Raw genomic sequence first — 18622 nt, 5'->3', positions numbered from 1 at the left:
TGGTGGTGTCATCTTGACCCCCCCCCCACACACACACACCCCTCCTCCTCTTCAGAGGCTTCAGAATTAGCAGAACCAGAACGTAACCCCTGGCCCAGGCTTTGAATCACAGTGCCAGGCTCTGTCTCGGGCACCTGCAGAACCAGGTTCAGGCATTTGAGTTCACAACTGACCCTTTTGGGGAGCAGGGGCAAAACTAAGTAAAAAGTGTCAGGACCCCAGGTTTAGAAGTAGGAGTTCCACGCAGGGCTCTCTTTCCACTGGGGGCTGGAGGCTCTGAGAGGAAACCATGGCCCAGGCCCAACTGGCATGATGAGGTGACAAGACAAGTACCCGATGCCAGTGACACTGGCTCTGCATATAGCCAGGGCTCTGTGACCTTGGGCAAGTGATTCAGACTCTCTGAACCTGTAGGATAACTGGAATAACACATAGGGCTGTTGTGAGGATTAAGTGAGCTAATGAGGAAAAATGAGGAAGGTGCCCTAGCGGGGTGGGGGGCGGGGCGGTAGGTGATCATTTAACCTTCAGACCCACTCATCAGTGACCCTCCCCTCCCATGAGGGCTGGGTGCACAGCCCAGAAGCTACCTGAGGAGCAGTGATCCAGTCCTCCTGGACCTCCTTGAAGCCAGCATGACTCACCTTTCCCTCCAGGAGGGCGCAAAAGGGTCCAGATGCAGCTGAGTGGGAGCTACTAATGGAGTTTCCTGCCCCAGGCTGCCGTCTGTGCAGTGCTGGATGGACCTGCCAGTCTTGGAGGGCAGTTAATTTATAACCCACCCTACTCCGGGCATACACTGTAAAGGCAGGAATGGACACAGGGCAGGTTTTCTGATCTAGCAGACCGGGTTAAGGAGGAGTCCTGGAGCCCTCAGTAGTTTTTGCAGGCTTTTATTGGGATTTACCAGGTACACGGCAGGCAAGGGTGCTGGGGGGCCGGGAGGCTGGCAGGCCTCCCAGCCCCCAGCAAATCTTCACTCTCTCTGGGCTCTCTCTGGTGTTCTCTCTGCTCTTCTCAGCTTCTCTTTCGGCTTCTCCTGGCATCCCCATGACGCCGCCCTTAAAAGCCCAGTCTCAGCCCAGGTGAATCCTATCTACCTCTGCTCACACCCTACTCCAGGAGCCCGCCATCAGGCATGCCTTCAGGACCGCAAGGATCCATCATCTATCCTGATGGCGGGAGGGCAGAAAAGCCTGACATTTTCTTTACCCTACACACTGGAACAAAGGGGCCTCCATCCCCAAATCCTCAGCCTCTCAGCTAGAGAGGGAGAGGAGAGCAAAATCAGGAACAGGGTCCAACTTGAATTCCTTCCTTCCTTCCTGCCAGAGGGTTGGGGAGGTGAGCCTGCTTCCTTCAACTCCATCCAGCAAAGCCCCATCTTGCACCTACACCTCGTTAATTCTGCACAATTTCAGCAGGAGCAGGGGCTCCGCAGCCAGACTGCCTTGGTCCAATCCCCCATGCCTCACAGCTCTGTGACCTTGGACAAATTGCTTACCCTCTCTGTGTCTCTTTTTCCTCATCTAGAAAATGATAACTCCCTGTGCTAACATGAAGATTAAATAATAATACAAAGATTTCAAGCAATCCTAGGAACACAGTAAATGCTAAATTATTATTATTATTATTATTATTATTATCAGCTGCTAGTTCATCTGGAAGCATCGCCAGCACCCAGTGAGGGAGAGGTCTCGAGGCAGGCGTGCCTCCATCCTCTGTGGGGCAGGGAAGGGAGTGGGTAACAGTTCAGGAAAATGGGAGAAGGGTGCCGGAAGGAGCATCAGAGAAGTCAGGTTGCTGTCCTGGGGGAGGGTATTGGGAGTCTGGGCTGAGGCTGCTGGCCCGGCTCCCCCACCCTCCGTCATTCTCTACACTCTTCCATTTTTTTTTCACCCCAGAGGGTCTGCAGCCGCTGGACAGGCTTGCCCAGGACTTGGTAGGCATAGTGTGGGCGCCGTAGTGCAAAGGTGTCCTGAGCAGGAAACAGCAGCCCTGCTTCGGTGGCAGCCCAGCTCGGCCCACAAAGGAGGCCTCTTGTTCTACCTGTACGCGAAGGTGTGGCACCTCCCGCTCTGACTTCCAGCTCTCTGAGGTTCTGGTCCCTCATTCTGGGATTTCTTACATGTCCAGAGTCATGTCTATATCATTGAGCTAAAAGCTCCCTGAACAGTGCCATCCCCCTGTGACTGGGGCTCCCTGAGGCAGGGCTGTGTCTCCCCTCTGACTGGGGCTCCCTGAGGCAGGGCTGTGTCCTCCCTCAGACTGGGGCTCCCTGAAGGCAGAGCTAGGTCTTTTCTTGGGTGTCAAGTCACTTGTCTTCTAGAAGAAGACTTTGAGTGCTCTAGGAACGGAATGAGGGATGTCCCATTTACTCAGAATTTCCTTCCATCCCACCTGGGTAGGGTAGATGGGCAGCAAGACAGGGCACTGCAAGTCCTGGCAGGAAGTGGAAAGACCTAGTACGGGCTGTGGCATCTGTGATTTGGTGGTAGAGGCTAATGGAGATCATGACCAGTTCATACTCTCTTCCCTGGTTCTGCCCCAGCCCCAGCCATCAGCTTTCACAGGACAGTCCCTGACTTCAGGGACAGGGAGAGGAGTGAATGGGCCCCTGACACCCTGCCCTCTCCAGAGTCCAGAAGGATGTTCAGTGCTGTGGAAGCCAGCAGGAACATCTCTGTATATCAACCACATAGAGTGCTTGAGTTTCAGTTGCTGACTAACTAGTGTTTGTTGAATGAATAATAGCAAACATGCAGGCCAGTGATTCCCCCAGCCTGGCTTACCTCTGCCAGCCTCTATCTTTGCAAATCCTCCAAGGCCAGCCCACATTCCCCAACCAGCCCAAATACAGGTTTCTCTCAACCTTCTCTGACCACCTGTCACATTGGGCTCTAGTCCTCAGCTTTCTAACTCATCAGACTCCACAGGAAAGTTTCCTAAAACATTAATGCAGGGCTCCATCACCAGCATTCTGATTTAATGGGCCAGGCGTGGGGTGGCAAGGTGATGCTGTCACGCTGCCATGGTTGAGAAGCAAGGGACCAAGGGACCAGACTGTGGTCTCCTCCAGAGGGAGAGGAAGTTACTGTTTATCTCTAAATCCTAGCACCAGGCCTGCTCATAAAAGGTGCTCAATAGATGTTTGTTGGCACATGATGGCGTAACCGGTGGGTCTCCCTCTTCCTGGAGATTCCTGAAGATAAACAGGACTGCAGTCAGCAAGGGTTAAGAATTTATCCTGTTGACTGACAGACTGGGTTCTAATTGTGCCACTCCCTCAGCTTTGGGCAAGTTGAATCTCCAGTTACCTTCTCTGTAAATAGAGCTAACAACAGCCCTTCACACAGAGTTGTTTTGAGGGGGCTGGAGGGCGTTGTTTTGAGGGGCCTGGAAGGCTAAGCTAAAGCTTAGCTCAGGCTGTTTGTGTTCATCTGGGTCCTGGCAGGAGACAGATGGTTCCTTCAAACCACTGAGGAGAGTCTACGAAGAGGTTATTTGCAAAGATGTGGGCCAGTTGAGGAAAGCAAGGAGGGGTGCTTCAGAACTCCTTCCAGGCAGCAACCCTGGCAGCGTTAGCAGCAGAGGCCTGGAACGGTAAGGGAAGAAAGCTGTTGCCCAGGCCAGAGGTGGACCCCAGCTCTAGACAGGCATCTGAGCACTGGTCAGGGTCCACTCTCAGCCCAACACCTACCCCACCCTCTCCCCTTTATTTCCTAGGGTAACTGCCTCCAGAGTGGCCACAGGAGTCCAAGGGGTGTGATCCACAGCACCCATGAAGTCCGTCTCCCCAGGGCACAAGGCAGGGCAGAGTGGATAGTGGATTTAGAGGAAATAAACAGAAAATCTCCAGTACCCTGACATATGGTACAGGCTGATTAAATATTGCTTCTATTACTACTGTCGTGGGACTCGGTGGACCATCATGTGACATCTGACCTTGACATTTCACAGAACACAGCATCATATGGACATATTGGTGTCCCCCACCAGGGAGACGGCCCAGGGTCACTATCCACTCCTCAGTAGTCCTGTCTACACCTGGCAGCTTCACCGCACACACTGGAGGGAGGCAGGGCAGCAGGAAGGAACGCCACATATTTCCATGTTCAGCCATGGGCTTCAGCATGTTTGACAAGCTATCAAAATGGCTTTGCAATAGCAAGCTTCATTAAAATGGAAGCACGGTGCTCTAGTATGCAGATGGGGCCACTTTATTACTTTTTAATTTGTTTACAGAAAGCCCATGTTTGGTGTACAGTATCTTCGCAAATAGTAACAAATGGGCATGTTTGCTGCCTCCAAAGCTGTGGTGTCCCTGGACAAATAGGCTGAAACCATGTTTGAACACTGCGCTTGGTTACTCTTAATAGAATCTGACACGCTCCTCAAAATGTGATGGAGTCTGGGGAGGCCAGGGGGCCAGTGTGTGGTGAGTGTGTGGCTTTGGACTCACTTTCCTGATTTGCGCATAAGTGACCTGGGCCAGATGGTCTCCACCGCCTTTGCAGCTTTCCTAGCCCACGACTTGGTGATTCTCTACCATCCTAGAAGCTACAAAGCTCCCTGAACCACCAGCTTCCTTAGTTCCCAAGGGAATCCCTCTTCATTAAAATGAAATAAAACCTACAAATTACCAAATGCATTTTGAAAATGGGTCAAATTGAATGAAGAATACTTAATGGAGCATAACTACCCAGTGACAGTTCAAATACTTGTACCATAGCCCCCAAAGCAACAATATTCATAAATCTGTAGGACCCTCAGATCCAAGCTTCACCGATTATTAGCTGTGTGATGTTGGGGAAGTCACTTAACGGCTCTCTGCCTCAGTTTCCTCATCTGTAAAGTCAGGGGTAATAACACCCTTCTCATGGAGCTGTTGGGGGATTAGATGAGTGGATTCTTACGACCCGTTGTGGCACCAGCAAGTGCCCAGTTATTGCCAATACTGTCACTATTATTCATAGGAATTGCATTTCTATTAGAGAAAGGCTCTAGGAGAATCCCTGTTACATCAAGTTGTCCATTCAACAGATGCTGTCCTATTGTGACCATGCTCACAGGTGTGCCCTTGCCGCCCAAGTCATTCTGGATCACATTCCCCCCACTTGGTTTTCTTCACAGCAATCTAAACTCATTGCAATCTAAAGTTCCCTTTTTGGGGGCCTCCCTGGTGGTGCAAGGGGTTAAGCACAGCTCTATGAAGCAATCCGCAGCCTCTGCAGCATGAGTTAGATCCCCGGCCGGCCAGGGAGCAACCCACATGGCGCAGTAGACCTCTTCTGTCTTGCCCGCTGCTCCCCTCAGCACCTCTGGCCTGTACCCCAGTTCTTTTATGCATAAATAAATAAATCTTTAAAAAAAGTGGTAAAACAAATGACACAGAAACATTAATTCCAAAGGGCACCTGCACCCCTATGTTTATAGCAGCACTATTTACAATAGCTAAGCTATTTGGAAACAACCCAAATGCCCAAAAATAGATGACCGGATCAAGAAGATGTGGTGTATATGCACAATGGAATATTACTCAGCAATCAAAAAAGATAAACACATGCAGTTTGCAGCAACATGGATGGAGCTAGAAGGGATCATGCTCAGCGAAATAAGTCAGAAAGAAAAAGAAAAATACCGGATGGTCTCACTCATAGCAGGAATCTAGAAAATTTAAATAAGAGACCAGGAAAAAGATTAATTAATATAAAGTAAAAATCAAAATCAACAAGCAACTATGGACCAGAGACACACTGCAGGGGGTCGGGGGGAGAGGAAGGATTAAGGTCAAAATAAGGGGGGTGCAATTGCATGGGGAATATAACCAAAATGAAAATGTATACATTGTGCAAAAATGAAAAATGATGTAAGCATTAAAATAAAATATTTAAAAAAAGATAAAAAAAAGTGGTAAGGAAAAGTTCCCTTTTTTATTCATCTCTCTGTTTAGTGCCACCTTCTGTCCACCTTCTTGTGGGCTCCATGAGGGCATGGACATTGTTGCCTTATTCGTGACCTTCTCTCTACACCTATAGCAGTATCTGGCGGTTCTCCACAGTCTTGTGCAGTGAAGGAACAGCTGCAGAGCACACAGTGTTGATGGTACATGAGGAAGAACTCTGGAAACCATCGGTCAAGGTTGGGCCCCATGTGGACCCAACATACATGTATTTCATGATTCACACACACTTTCATCCTCTGAAACCTCAGTCCATTAACTGGGTTTTTGTTTTGGCTTTAGGATAAAATAAAATCACTTAAACCCTGGTGGCACGAGGGTTTAAGTCTCAGCACGATCTCAGCACTATGAAGTTATTGGCAGCCACTGCAGCATGAGTTCGATCCCTGGCCAGGGAGCTACCCACATGGTGCAGTAGACCTCTCCTGTCTCACCCGCTGCTCCCCTCAGCAGTGTATTTCAGTAGATCTGCCTGCTCTGCTCCCCACTCTGTCTCTGGTGAACCTACTTACCCCCACACCTCTGGCCTACACCCAAGTTCTATGCAATATTAAATAAATAAAATCTTTTTTTAAAAAAAATCACAAAAGAACATGAAAAGAGAAACAAAACAACATCCTATTCCCTGGGGTGAAGTCCTAGACTCAGCGCCTTTAAACTGTCACCTGGGCCTCCCTGCAGGACCTGGGATGTGGTGCCTTCTTGTGATGGAAATGGGCTGTCAGGAAGGAGAGTCTCCATGATGGGGATGATGCATTCTTTTGGGTGCACCAGCCTTTACAGTTTGCAAAGTTCTCTCGGAGTCCTCGCCTCACCTAATGTTGTGAAACAGGAAAGCCCAAGCACCCTCTGGGTATCGTGACCCCCATTTTGTAGATGCAGAAGCCAAAGGTGGAGACAGGACAGACTTGCAGCCCTCCCACAGCCTGGCCAACATTCCTTCCAATAGCACCTTGAGGCCACACCTAAAGGGATGTTAGCTACCCTGAGCAAAACAAGGAAGGGGGGTTGTGCATTTCAAACACATTTTCAAGGAATAAAATGAAAAGAAATGGGGCACTCAGTTAGCCAGAATGTATCAACCAGGAACACACACAACCCCCCCAACCCCAGCATTCTACCTCACAGAGCTTCCTGTCAGGTGTTTCTCAAGATTTCAGAAGTTACACATTTCGAATTGATCGCTCTAGCAAAGATCCAGGCCAAACACACCAAAGAAACAAAGAGCCCACTTTTCCCAAGGTATTATGTTATTACAGTAATAATATTTCAGGGCCTCCCTGGTGGCGCAAGGAGTTAAGCACAGCACTGTGAAGCTATCCGCAGCCTCTGCAGCTCAAGTTTGAATTTGATCCCCGGATTCCTGGCCAGCCAGTGAGCTGACTCACACATGGAGCAGCAGACCTCTCCTGTCTCTCCTGCTGCTCCCCTCAGCAGTGTATTTCAGCCAATCTGCCTGTTCTGCTCCCCACTCTGTCTCTGGTGAATCCTCTCACCCCCTGCACCTCTGGCCTGTACCCCAGTTCTTATATGCAAAAATAAATAAATCTTTAAAAAATGGTAATAATAATCATTTCCCCTACGTCATAGATGAGGAAACTGAGGCACAGAGAGGTTCAAGAGCATGCTCAGGGTCACACAGCTGGTAAGCGGCTGAGCCAGGCTTCCACTTCGAGCAGTCAGGCTCCTCCTCTAGGCTCTTTTCCATGACATCCTGTGGTCTCCCCCAGGGGAAACAATCTGGTAAATCCTACAGAAATAAAAAGATACAAGAATATTGGTAAGAATTCATTTTCTTGCTAAAGTTTTACATCACAAAGATGATAATGAAAAATCAGGATTATCCCTTTGGGTGTAAAACTTCCAATCTAATAGCATTCTCAGTGAGCGAGGCCACAGAAGACTGTCACCTCTCGGGTCAGCAGTGATGGAAGCGGGTGTGGGATGAGAAAAAAAATACTCAAAGTCCAAGTGAGAGAGGCCTAGAGGGCCATACCTTAAAAAGTGCAGCCCCGACCCCTGGGCAGTCTCTGATTTATTTAGAACCAGGTTCAGAGAAGATGGACAAGTACATGAGGGAATGTACATGCGTGGGGGTACATTATCTGGATGTGTCATTGTCTGGTACAAGCTTAGGTAAAATGACCGGGGGCTATTGTTTGTGGGAGGTGGGAAGGGGGTGTCCACAGTTCCCACTAATCAAAGCCTACTATCTCTAGTCCCTATTCTTACCTAACTTAATGCTAATCTTTACAAGTAAGATATTCTAGCTGATCTTGCCAATCTGGCCATGATGTCTGCCTGCTGTTTTCAGTAGGTGCTGTTTTCCCAGTATGTTCCTCATACCAGGACTTTTGCTCTGAGAAGAGGTCCCCTTCCTGACTCTACATTTTTTTTTTTAAGATTTATTTATTTATTTATACAAGCACTGGGTACAGTCAGAAGTGCTAGAGGGTGAAAGGATTCACCAGAGCCAGAGCAGGGAACAGAACAGGCAGACTGACAAGATACACTGCTGAGGGGAGCAGTGGGCGGCAGGAGAGGTCTGAGCCCCATGTGAGACCCTCCCCGGTGGCTGGGGATCGAACTGGTGCTGCAGTGGCTGCGGGCAGCTTCGCAGCCCAGTGCTCAACCACTGCGCCACCAGGGGAGGCCCTCCTGACTCTACATTTTAGCTTGATCAGCAGGAACTCTGGGCACCAAGACAACAGCCCCAAGAACAAGGAGGGCGGGGGGGTTCCACAGAAGACAACACATAAACTTTGGCTAGTGGACATGACGGGAAGTATATTTGGGTCCTAGTTCAAAAAATCCTACATCCTGGGCCTCCCCGGTGGTGCAGCAATTGAGCGCTGGGTTGCGAAGCTGCCCGCAGCCTCTGCAGCCCGGTTCGATCCCCGGCTGCTCCCGGCCACTGGAGGAGGGTCCCGCATGGCGCGCAGACCTCTCCTGCCGCCTGCTGCTCCCCTCAGCAGTGTACTTCGGTCCTTCTGCCTGCTCTGCTCCCTGCTCTGGCTCTGGTGAATTCTCTCGCCCTCCCATGCTTCTGACTGTACCCAGTGCTTGTATAAATAAATAAATAAATAAATCTTTAAAAAAAAAAAAAATGACATCAGGGCCTCCCCGGTGGCGCAGCGGTTGAGCGCTGGGTTGCTCCCCGGCCACTGGAGGAGGGTCCCGCATGGCGCGCAGACCTCTCCCGCCGCCCGCTGCTCCCTTCAGCAGTGTGCTTCAGTCCTTCTGCCTGCTCTGCTCCCTGCTCTGGCTCTGGTGAATTCTCTCGCCCTCCCATGCTTCTGACTGTACCCAGTGCTTGTATAAATAAATAAATAAATAAATAAATAAACAAATAAATAAATAAATAAATAAATAAATAAATCTTTAAAAAAAAAAATCCTACATCCCAGGAATGGCTCATTCATCTCAGCTCTGTTCTCCTTTTACGTGTGTGTGCGTGCTTATGTGTATATGTAAAACCCTGAAGCCCAGAGAGGTTATGTGACTTGCCAGAAGTCACAAAGCAAGTTAGTGGGAGAACCCACCCTACTCAAGTCAACGAATGTTTATATAACGGCTGCCACGTGACTGAATTATATTCTTTATGCCAGAAACCAGAGACCGGACTGCGATGGGAGAACTTGCTAGCCAGTCAAGGGCTAGCCCCAGCTCCTCCCATGGCTCCAGCCACGGGGCCAGTCTACCTTCTGCCCAAGTGCAGCAGCCTCTGTGGGATAGTCACTTAGGAGTTTCAGCCCTTCCTTCTCCTCAGGAAAGGAAAAAGGAAAGGCCAGACGCCTACTCCGCCTTTTATTTGGGGGCCAATGAACCCCTTTCACCTTTCAGAAACTTCCAAATAACCCTCTCCTTTCCAAGCAATTCTAGGAAAATGAAAATTGACTCCCACCTGCTTCTCCTACCACCATTCAAACTAATGGCTCAGGGAGAGGCCAGGGACAGCTTCTTTGAGTGCCTGTGGCTTCCTCCTCCTCCTCCTCACAGCCCCAGGGATCTTGATAATTCCCATCAGTGATGTCACAGGATTGGGTGTGGAGGAGGCCACTACCCGTGACGGCAGGTGACTGGAAAGGCGGGAGAACAGAAGAAAAGAGCCAGGAGTCCCTCCGAGGGTCTGCGTTGGAGGCTTTTGGGTGAGGCAACAGCGGCTTATTACAGCTAATTTCCTTCTTCTTGCTAGAACTGCAAATCCACAGGGTTTTCACAGCATATTTGTGTATCTGGCGCTCTCAGCTCGCCTCCCCTCGGGGACCATAAGAGTTGCTGAGGAAAGAAACAACATGGTCTCCCATAATTTCAAAGCCAGTTCCACAGTTGTTAATAAATTAAGAGCTGGGGTGGGTGAGGAGGACTGGATGTGAGGGCTAGTGGCCCACTCTTGAGCCCCTCTAGAAACATCTTCTAGAAGTCAGGAGAAAAAAACAACATGCTGGGGTGGCTTCCCCAAGCTCACGTCCGCTAGACCCAGGTCTTTGTGGTACCAAGTCAGTGGGTGCCCTCCCCGCCCCCCCCCCAGGATTACTTGGTGAGGTAGGGGAGAACTGAAGCACATGCTCTCCCAGTTCTCTTTCTCCTGCTCAGTGGAGGGTGGGGGAGGGGGTGGCAACGGAACAAGCCTGGAGATTCCACACTCTCAGAGAAAGGGCAGGACTGCTGTTTGGAAAGAACTGGAAAATTTCCTTTCCTGGAAGACTTGACTAAACCCACTCACCTCTGAAAGGGTTTCCAGTCCAGCAGTCACACCAGTTGGAAATCCAACAGTCCGGATGCCTAGATGATTTTGTTACTCAATTTTTGGTCCTTGGAAGGAAGACTATCTCCAGACTGGGAGCTCCCTGAAGATCAGGGTCTCTGCCATCAGACTGGAAGCTCAATCAATAATTGTCAGAGGCAGGAGCATGACGAGGGACTTGGAAATAGCAGTGTGAGGACCCTGGGCAGGTTGAGCCCAAGAAGTCGGGGTGGGGGTGGGGGTGGGGGGTGGTAAGATACTACCTTGAAATAGCAGAAGTACCAGAAGGGCAGGCCTGTGCATCCTGTAGAATTTGCTCTAAGTATTGCTCCCAAGAAGAAGAGCTAGAATGAAAGGGAGAGGACAGAGAGGATGGGACTTTGGTTCCAGAAAGGATGAATTTTCTGTAAGAGTGGATCAGAAGAGGTAATGAGCCTCCTAAACTGCGAGGTGGAGCTTCTGAGGAGGGGCCCAAAGCACCAGGTGGCAGCTGGACCCCGTGGTCTTAAGATCGTTTCCACACGCAAGAGTCAACGAGGAATGAGGTATGTTCTGAAATCGCCCACCCCTACACCTTGAACGGCGTCTCCTGATATTGTCAGGGGGAGGCCAGAGGAAAATGGGTTGGAGGTCACAGTGACCCAGCTTCAGACAGGGAGGCCACTAAATAAATTAGTCGTCGGGCAAACAGCTACAGCAGAAAAGGATGAACACCGGGGTGGCTGCTGCAAGCCAGTCCTGCTGTCTGCAGCTGAATGGACAAATAAATAGGAAAATAAATCTTCCCTGCTGACCAGGACAGTGTTCGTCCTCACCTCACTGCAGAGGAGGAGGCCTCGGCTCACCCAGCCCTCTGCAGGGGACCCGCCCATTCTTCACAAGGGAACCTGGAGGGACTTGCTCAGAGTCACATAGCAAGTAAGGAGCAGGGGCGGGGCTAGGCCCCAGGCCTCCTCACTCCAGCCAGTGCTCTTGCTGAGGCCCTTGGCTGCCCCCACAGCACCATCTGCTCCTGCAGCAGCTGGGATTCCTTCTTAAAAATGTTCATCTCAGGCAAGTCCCAAAGTACACGGAGATGATATATCTGTTTGCTGCTGACCCCTAAAGAGCAGGCAGAATGAGCCCCTGACATTCTGGGGTACTAAGGGATGAATTACACTCCTTCCCCCTGCTTCTTCTCAAGGCCAAGTTCTCTCCTAAGCTACTGGCAAGCAGGGCCTTTGTCATCCTTCACCTTCCTGTGCTCCTTACTTCCTCCTGAGGCCTCCACACCTCATTCCTCCTGCTGCTCCTGGCAGCTGATAAACTCCTCCAGTAGAAGGGGGTGACGCTTCCAAGCATTGCCCTCCCAGAAGAATTTACATTTATGTCAGGTTCTGGGAGAGGGAAAGGCTGAATCTAGAATCCAGAACTGCAACAATAGACTTTCAGAATGACAGGGAGAGCTGGGGTGGAGGGGGGAGCAAAGATGCCTCCCAGGGACCCCCAACTACTCCCTGATGGGAAAGGAAAGCCAGGCTGAAGGCGGGGATACTCTCTAGGAGAAAGGCCTGCCGTAAGGAGGAACCTGGACACTCTGCCCAGGGAAGGGGCAGCCCCCTCCACAGGCACCAGTGGCAGAACTGTCCCAGCCCCCCATGGCCTGCAAGGACCAATAATCTCTCCCTGTTTGTTGGGCAGCAGGAACTAAGCTGTCCAGACTGATCCACATCCAGACAGGCCAGCCAGGAGGATCCACCACAGAACATCCTCCTTCACCCCCACCCCCAAAACAGATACCTCCAGTCACTGATTTGAAACCCCTCCTTGGGCTCATTAACCACACATTAACTGAATACAGTCATCCCAGGGAGGGAGGTCCCCCCGGAGGGTTCTGTCTGGCCCATCGGTCCCTAGGAACTGGAAGAGCAAAGCAGATTCCCTGTTGGGGACTCCTATGGATACCAGCCAAGCTGTTCACTGGCTCCAGAGCAGGGCCTGAGGCTCTTGTCCACTCCCCGGGCCCTCCTCCTGGACTCAGGGCAATTTCCCCAGAAGTGTGCTCACGCTGTGCCCCTGCGCGCATCTGAGCCAATTGACTGGATTTCAATCAGAAATCCATCTCACATAAGGACCGCTTTGGATAAAAGCAGAAGTAACCTGCAATCTAGATGCTGATGCCAAGCCATAATGGGGAGCCGGAGAGAGGCCCCAGCCCAACTGGGCCAGCCCCCAGCCAGGGTGAAAGCAGGCCTCAGCTGCTGCAAACTCAGCTACCAGGGACCTAAGGAAGGCAGGTAGCCTGAGGACCCTCCATCTCTGCCACTGGCCAGGACAGCCAAATCACCGACTCCGGTTGAGGAGTCACTAGGCTGCTAGCAGTCGATCAGGGTGGGGGAGCCAGCTCTGACAGTCCCTCTGGGCAGCTCCCGAGGTACCTGAGGTTCACCAGGCACTTGAAAGAGGCTCCGACAGGCCAGTTAAAGGGGCCAGGGGTTCCCTTAAAAGCAGGAAGAGCGGCGGGCACAGCACCTCTCCCCACCTCCCCTACCTCATAGCCAGCATCCACTTCGGCTACCCGATCCTCTCCCGGCCCTTATTGCTGTCAGGAAAGAGTAGCTCCGAGGGAGGGAAGCTGTTGCAGTTCCCGAACCCCGCCCCCCTCAAGACCTTGCACCAGCAGGTGGACTTGAAGCTGCAAGGACAGGAGGGATTCCAGGGAGAACTGGGGGCTCTGATGCGCAGCCCCGGCAGCCTCCCTGGTAAATAATGCACGCCTCCCCGTCCCGGCTGCAGCAGGTAGTGTATCAAAGTAATATCGCGCCGCGAATTGCAGTGTAATCGCGGTAATTTAGGGCCCCGTGGGTGAGCCGGTTTCAGAAAGGCGGCGCGCCCGGACGGGCAAGGTGACTGGAGCGTCTGCGCCGGCTTTGACCTCTGGATTTCCTCCAAGCTAAGTGAGCCCATAAAAAATTCAGAAACCCAGGCTGTCTCCTAGCAAATGGGGTGTGGGGTGTAGAGATTGTATTATCTATCTAGACGCAGCGAGACGGGTGCACCGGCCGGGAGTGAAGCGTGGGGTGTCCGCGGGCAGCGCTCACACGCGCCCAGGCGGCCTGGAGAGGCCGGGGTGGGGCGTCCGGGTGCCCTGCCTGGAGCAAGGAGATGTTTTCATTAGGACTTGGGCGGCCCCTGCCGCGAGCCCGCGGATGCGTCCCTCCCACCAGCTGCCAGGCAACCATCTTCCAGAGGCTCCCTGGACGAACTGGGCCTCGGTGGCTCCCTTCCACCCGCCCTCCAGCCCGCCTCCCAGCCCTGCACCGGGAGCTCGGCGGGGGCATTGATATTCTTGCCCAGTTCCTCCAGAGGGGCCCGCTGCCCGCTCCCCTCCCCCAGCCCCGCTAGGGAAAGTCGTTGCAGGGTGGAGATGATAACAGGAAATGCATTTGCAGGCTCCTTCTAACTTCTTGATGGGAGCCAGCTGGAAGGCAAGGAGCTGTGCTGTCCCTCTGCGCTCGCTCCTGGTGACCTAGAAGGTGATAATCATGAGCTTCTCTCAGGAAAGACAAAGAAATGGAAAAACTTATCGGCGCTGTCACATTGCATTAGCACAAAATCTTGTGTCTGTGGCCCCGCCTCGGCGCCCGGAGGGGTTGTCGATGCCAGAGGGGTTGTTTGGCATATTTTCAAGCCCCCATCCCATGCCCTAATTATCCATCCCGCTTCCTCCTCACCCCTCTACCCAAACATTTTTCATCTCTCGGAGAAGAGACGTGACATACACTAAGATTTCCCGGACCAACAAGCTGTTGATTTTCCCCACTCCCATCCCACCCCTAGTTGTTTCTCCTCAGCCTGGGCAGCGAGTGAGCTTGGGAGCTGGTAGGGAGCTTCCAAACTGGCAGTTTAAACAAGCAATGGTGTATACTCACAGCAAAACATTCTACAACCACAGAATGGAGGCGATTTGTGTGTGTGTGGCGAGATGGCCAGGATATATTGTTAAACAGAAAATGGGAGTTGCAGAATAGCGAGTAGAGAATGATCTCCTTTGTGTTACGTTGTAAATAGGGGCTAAGTACACACATGCTTGCATAGGCATAGAAAATGCCTGGGAGGATAAAAAAGAAATTCCTGACAGTGGTTGCTCAATGGGAGAAAAGGAGCAGAAAGGGGCTTTAATCTCTCATTCTTAAATTTTTGCCCTGTTGATTCTTTTCCAACAAACAATTGCATACTTTCATAATTTAAACATAAATCTTCCCCCGCCCCCAAAGCAATCTTTCCGTCTAACCCATTCATTTGAAACTGGGCCCACTGAGGGAAAGGAGTTCCCCAGGTTGCAGTGTTCACAGCCTGGTCTCAGCCCCTGTGCTCCACTTTCTACACCAGGCTCCTTCCCAGCCAGCCATGCCCACAGGCCTTCAGAGAGGGAATCATGGACCTCCCCCTTCCCAGAGCAGGTAGGACTCTGCCCAAGAGTGTGACTGATTTGTGGGAGCAGCAGGTAAAGGCAGGGAAATCACAGACCAGAGTTGGAGACCTGACTGGGGGCCAGCACTTGCCAGTGCCCTGACTTCATCCAGCCCCCACAGGACCAGGCCTTTGACACAACTGATTTGTCTTGGTCTAGACTTAGCAGGACTGGGGACTGAAGGGTCATTCCTAGGGTGACCAGCCCTCTTTGCTCAGAAATGAAAGGGGTTCCATGATGTGGAATTTTCATTGCTTAAATAGGGACAAGGTCACCCTTGTGCCAGCCATGTCTGCAACAACCCACTGAGAATTTGGCAATGCAAGGGTGAAGATTCTAGAAGGTTATCTCCAGCCCCTGCTTTGACTTTCCTGAGAAGTATGAGGCTCCAAGAGTTAATTTACATCTTGTCAGTTGTGATTTCCCTTCAGTCCAAGCACACGCCACGCACACCCTTCCTCACCTCCCTTAGCCTATCTAGAGGCACGTCCGTCAGTCAGGCCCAGCATTACCACACAGAGCCCCCTGTGTCTCTTTGAGCAACATAATCCGCAAGAAATTCTAGAGCCTTTAATTACACACGGGGTACATCGCAATTTCTCATCTCTCCCTCCCCACCTCAGGAGACAAAAAGGAAATTTCACACCCTAGTGAGCCCAGCTCGTCTTTTCCTCTTTGATGCCAGCCTGGGGTTAAAAAGCAGGGACAGCCGACACACGCCTCCTCTGGGTCCTGATTCCTTTGCTGATTTTGAGATTCAGAGCATGCATCTTAAAGATCGTAATCTGATTTTGCCATGCCCGTCTTCCCAGCCGACTAATGGCCCCCTGGCTTCCGCACTGCAGCACCCAGCGCTCTGCAGAATGCCATCTGCCACGGCCCCCACCTACCACTGACCTCACCACCACCCCCCCACCCCCCAGGCTAGTAACTCAGAGGAGAAGAACCTGAAGTCAAGTTGGGAGGTGGGAGGGTCTGAGAAGGAACAGGAGATCTGAGTTCAAGTCCTGGTTCTGTCGCTAGCTAGCTGTGTGACTTCAGGCAAATTGCTTCCCTGCTCTGGTTTTCAGTGTCCTAGTCCATTAAATAAAGGAATTGACATAGGTGGTCTCTAAGCCCCTCTGGGCCTAATAAGACAGTTTTCCCCAGCTTAAATCCTGGCTGCCCCTTCTAGCTTGGTGAATTTGGGCAAATTACTTAACCTTTTTCTGCTTCAGTGTCTTCATCTACCTCATTGGGTTGTAGTAAGGATTAAATATGTGAATATTTGTTAAGTACTTAAAACAGTGGCAAGACATGCTGAAGTACAGAGATATTGTTGGCCCGGCTCTTGGACTTTGTCCAACTTGAAGCACCTGTGTTTCTCTGCCTGACAACAGAGAAACCCAGCCAGCCACCCCGGCCTGCTCACCCTGAGCTCCAGACAGCCGGGAGTCCAAGGAGTTTAAGTGCCCCAGGACAGGCCTGGTAGGTAGGGAGTTGGCACATAAACCCCCCAGCAGCTTTGTCCCTCACTGAGATAACTCTGAGGCCTGTTCTACACAGTTGTGCAGAGGCGCATAGGAATGAGCTCAGGAACCAGGATGGAAACTGTTCTTTTGTGCAAGTTTTATTGGCTTACCTCCTTTCCCTGTCTCCCTCCACCAGTACTCCCCCAAATCACCCTCCAAATAAACTATTTGCACTCAAGCCCTTGCCTCAGTTAGGACTCTATGCTAATGCACTTTGCAAATATTCCTCTTACTTGTGGCAACAGTTCTGTGAAGTGTGATCATTCTGGACACTGAGGCCCATGAAGCTTGGTAAGTGGCCCAACTGGGATTTGAACCCAAGTGTGTCTGACTCCGAAGGTTCTACACCACATCCTTTTCCCTCTGAGAGGTGGAATCTGCTTTGGAGATGGACACCTCATCCCTTCAAAGCTACAGCAGAAGCTTCTTTGCTCCAGGCAGGGAAAAAGGGAGCAGGGCCAGGGCCATCTGCGACATTTCCTCCCTGACAGCCGTTGAGAGGCCACCCAAGGACTCCTTTTCCAATCATAGGGACGCCCATGGAGATTTTGGGCGGTGCTGTCCTGGGCAGAGTAATCAGGCTCTCGGTACCTCAACCCCAGTTTAAGTGCAAACATGTGGAGACCCTTGTGGGAAAGTGACCTCCCAAGGCGCCAGGATGCGCTGAGCTGCTGCCTGTCCCAAGGGGGTGCCATGATTCCTGGTCTGCAGCCAAGCACCCCTCTGGCCTCTGGAAGTGTGCTCTGCAGCAAGAGCAATGGGCCATATGCCTGGGACTGGGGGAGCCAAGCTTCACAGTCATTCCCCAGCCTAGGACCTCACTTCAGGCATGGCTTAAAACAGCTCATCGTTTTTACATGCACATTGCTCCGCACTCACAAAAGCCTTCCTCCCTTCACGACACTCCATCCAACTTCCCTCCTGAAAGACTAAGGTTGCTGCTGCTGATTTAGTGGGATTTCTTGCAGACAGGCTACAGATAGACAAGCACACAAGTGTAGGCACTAAACACACAGTCCTTTTTTCTACAGAACAATATGTCTTGAGATCTTTCTATTTGAGTATATAAGCTATGCCCTCACTCCTTTTTACAGCTGTCTAGTATTCCAGTGTAGTTATGTCCATAATTGATGTAGCCAGTCTTCCATGGATTGGCATTTAGAGTTATTTCCATCTTTTGCTAATATAAATATTGTACATGTGTTATCTTGCACACTTGCATACGTACAAAAAAATAGTTAGACATGGAAACTCTTCTCTCTGGAAAATAGGTATGTGAATTTGTCATTTTGAAAGATGCTGCTTAATTGACCTCCGAAGATGGTAAATCATTCATACTTCCACCAGTTATGTGCCCTGCTGAGGGCCACCTGTGCCAGGCATGATTATGCATTACTGACTTTGGTCTCACAACAGCCTTGAGAGGGTGGCACTTATCATCCTTGTCTGATGAGAAAATTGAAAGAGATTCAATTTTGCCCAAGATGACCCAATAAACCTTTTCTTGAGCATTTAATTACAGGCCAAGCTCTTTGCAAATGCTTTACATTTATTATTTTACATAACCCTCCTAATAACACTGGGAGGCAGGTGTTTTTATTATCACTCATTTTATAGAAGCAAATGTTGGAGCTCAGAGAGGTTAAGGAACTTTCCCAGCATCACACAGCTGGTAAATGACGGAGCCAGATTGAAGTTTCTCACCGTGGCTCCAGAGTCTGGGCTGCAGCTGCTCCCAGGAGACTACCACTGACTCCAAATAGGCAGTGTCTCCCAAACTTCTGCAGGCACTGTGGGGGATACACAAAGCCAAGTCCTCTAAAGGCATTAGACATAATTGAGAAGCCAGAGACTGATGGAAGATCAGAGTTGCTAAGGACCAAGAAAATACTTTCCATAGGCTTCTCTACCCTGGGGCATGAAAGGAAGGGTTGGAAATGTGAGGAGGT

General features: G+C 50.9%; 1 long non-coding RNA gene across 1 annotated transcript; it reads right to left on the bottom strand.

Moving 5' to 3' along the window:
• Positions 1-3241: 3241 nt before the first annotated feature.
• Positions 3242-10158, bottom strand: LOC129146330 (uncharacterized). Its single transcript, XR_008552895.1, has 3 exons — positions 9867-10158; positions 7546-7712; positions 3242-3595 (listed from the first exon to the last, which is right to left on the bottom strand). It is a non-coding gene; the product is annotated as an uncharacterized LOC129146330 (long non-coding RNA).
• Positions 10159-18622: the final 8464 nt, after the last annotated feature.

Source organism: Talpa occidentalis, unplaced genomic scaffold (genome assembly GCF_014898055.3).
Source record: "Talpa occidentalis isolate TD23 unplaced genomic scaffold, MPIMG_talOcc4v2.1 talOcc4.2, whole genome shotgun sequence".
NCBI lineage: Eukaryota > Metazoa > Chordata > Mammalia > Eulipotyphla > Talpidae > Talpa > Talpa occidentalis.
Note: the sequence above shows the minus strand (reverse complement) of the source record. Positions and strands in the feature narration are given on the sequence as shown.